The sequence below is a fragment of the Chenopodium quinoa genome, unplaced genomic scaffold, assembly GCF_001683475.1.
Source record: "Chenopodium quinoa cultivar QQ74 unplaced genomic scaffold, ASM168347v1, whole genome shotgun sequence".
Taxonomy (NCBI): Eukaryota; Viridiplantae; Streptophyta; class Magnoliopsida; order Caryophyllales; family Amaranthaceae; genus Chenopodium; species Chenopodium quinoa.
Genome location: NW_018742564.1, coordinates 548,790 through 552,332, shown reverse-complemented (window position 1 = coordinate 552,332; position 3,543 = coordinate 548,790).

Genomic DNA, 3,543 nt, shown 5'->3' with positions numbered 1-3,543 from the left:
ATAAGTGGTCACACCGTGTGGCTGTGCGGTTAGCCACACACAAGACGGGCTACTAAAACTAACTTATGAGCAAGGTTATGTCACAATAATTATCTATTGTGTCATTAAAATTATCTCAAATTAGTAGGCGACTATCTAATAAGAAACCAAGCAAAACCCAATATAAATTTCATTAGCACATATGTACACTATCAGATACAATCACCAAGATAATGATACATGAACGCATAAGCCATAAATTTATACAACATTTAGACTATTTTTTAATTACCCTAAGTATTACAAAGAGTCTGGTGCAACAAAAAAAATAATATTAAAATATAAAAATATAATAAAAAAAGAAAAAGAGATTTAACAGACTCTTGGCAGTCAACTAATGTTGGTGGGATACTAGCTAGTAATGAATCCGAAGTTGTTTGTACGAACTCCTTTTCCCAGAGCTTATAATCTCTGGTGAATTTTGATTTGCAACAAATTCCCGCCAAATTTTTCTTTAAAAAAAAAATGTTGGTCGAAAGTTAATCCAAATCTAATGCCAACTGAAAATATCGGGTAAGCCTACAATTAGTGTGCTTGAAAAGGTCTTTATACATAATAACACAAGTTGATAGCACAACAATCATCATTAGCCACAATAGTGAATTAATAGTTTAGTAATTAACCCAAAATATTTTGAGGCTTAAAATAAATCGTAATCAATATCATATTCTTATTCATAAAATCTACTTGATAGAGAACCTTGGTGTTAAGTTTAAAAATTTAGACAACACTTTAAAATAAAAAAATTGGATAGTACTATTAAGTAATACTTCGTATAATTAAAAGATGTTAAAAGTAGTTGCTACTTGCTAGCCTGTTATTGTTTATTATCCTCATGCTTTATGATAATTGGAATGCAATTTATACATCTTTAACATGAAGTAGAAATTAAGTGAGATAAAAAAAATACTACAAATTTGAATCTAAGGTGAAATTTCAAGAAATGGATTAGATGAAAATTTATCAACTATTACTAAAACAAAACATTGCTGACATCATCAACTCTTAAACTATCCTACGTGTCATTTTCACATTAAAAAATTTCCCTTTATTATTATGTATGATGTCATCAAATATTTTTTTGATCTACAATATATATATTTCACACAATAATTAATTGTCACTCTTTTTACACAAATGATAAAAACTATGAAGTATCTTTTTATGCATAATAATAAAACTAAAACTATTTAAATCGTGCAACGCACAAGTCTAATCTAGTATAAGTAATAATCAAGCCAAACAATACTTCTTAAACTACTTTAAAAGTGAACTATTTCTATTTGTATTGCATTGAATCCAATTTACATTTGCGAGGTAATTTTGCATCCAATTTACAAACTCCACCCTTTACAGAATAACCCTCAAGCATCAGTCAACTAATTCCACAATTCTTTTCTCAGCGCACATTTTCTTCTCGCTAAACAAACTAACTGATACATCAAGGGAAATGATTATTTACACCCATTAACAATCCTGAATCAAATTCAGGCACCTTTTTTTTTTTTTTTCATCTATGAATCAAATTTCAAGTTTATTGGTATATTTCTCACCTATGATTGTATAGAAATTCTCAAATTTAAAGTTGGATGTTTTATTATTTTTCTAAGTCAATAATTGGTCAAGGAGATCCTATATATAATGCCTCTCCTAGCTACGGGTTCTCTACACTCGCTAAGGGTTATCAAACTCAGGAGGTAGCAGATTCTTCCCTCTCTCAAGCTGCTTGAGAGGTATACGTGTATTAAAAAATTAAACTCATTTAAAATAACAGGTTCATTTAATTTTGAAAATGATAACATTTGGATTGTGGTTTCTGACATGTAACTTTTTAAATAAAAACCATTAAGAAAATCAGTTCTTGTAGAACAATTTGATTTTTTCACAAACCTCCATTTTCAGTTGAAGTTCTCCGAACTTACCGCGCCCACCTCCTTACGTCTCCCTCTTTGATACAAATTCCATCTTACAATTTTCACATACGAATCTTTTGCCATCGCCAAAGAGAAGGGATGCTGCATCAAGAGCCGCGCACCTAGTTTTACAACAACATTAGAGATCAATATTTAATAGCTTCACAAAATAAAATTACAATCTGTAAACTAAAAAACATATTTGGTGACAATTAGGGCATAAATCAAGGGCGGATTTAAGTTCAAAGCAACGGGATCAATTGACTCCACTTGTTTTTAACAAAAAAAAAATTATTTCTTAAATTATTTATAAAATGAAGAAATAACGATTTATTTAGCATTAAATTATTTAATATGAGAATAATAATATGTAAATTTTAAATAATATATAACACACATGATTATATGAGTGAACTATGTGCAATATAATATTAACGTAGTTACACGTAATTTGTTATTTTATAAATAATTTATACGTAATTTGTTAATGCGTGAATAATTTTAATATATTTTTTTCGGTTTTTTCACCAAATGCCCTTGAACTTTTCAAAAATTCACCAAATACCCTCAAGTCTTTCAAAATTCACCAAATACCACTGACGTTTGTTACTATTCACACCTTGACCTTAGATTACCCCTGATGTTAATGCTCCGTTAGTACAAATTTACCATTTAGCCCTTATTATCTTAAATGACGCCATGAATACCGTTAACTCCTTGACTTGATCATAAGAGCCAAAAAAAATTTGACCATTCGTATTTTTCATCTTCTCTTGCTCTGTTCTTCAAGGTTTCAGCAAGAAGGAACCCTAAAAAATCATCACGAAAAATCCAATCTTTCTAAAATCTGAAGTTCAAACCTGCAACAACAAAGTACCAAAGAGTTAGTGATATTGAATTGTGGGTAGAAAGAAGCTTTGCAACGTGTTGCGATAGGGTAGGCTGACTTTGAAGCAAAAGTATAATCGAAACATTGCATTTGTTGTCTGGCAACTTGCGCAAAGTACTATTCTCTCTTTCGATCTTGAAATCGCGTTCGTTTTTTAGGGTTTGTTGTGAAAATTGATTTAGGGTTTAGGGTTGTGAAATGACGATTTACATGTGTTTGCTTGATAAGTGTAACTTGAATGTGGTTGATTTATATCTGTTATTGTTTGATGAATGTGGTTGATTTATATATGTTATTGTTTGTTTAATGTGTTTGATGAATGTGAAGGAGTAAATTGCTAGCTGTATTTTGTTTTGCACTTAGTGAATTTTTTGTGTGCATATATAGGATGACTCATGTGTGGCTGGAGGTTATTCATAAACATGATGCATTTGATGTGTTGATTGAAGATACTGATAGGAGTAATTTAATGGAGTTTTTTGAGTTTGAGGATTATGTAAAACAAAATGTCTACCTCCCTCAATATTCCACTTTGTTCATTGATAAACCTAGAACAAATAGGAAGTTGGATTTATGTGATGATATTGATTTGTTGAAAATGTGGGAGTGGAATGAGGGTAAGGAAACCATAAAAGTATGGATAGAGGCAACATATGTTCCAGAAATTGTGTTTAAGTCTGCTGAAGCTAGTTGGCAAAGAAA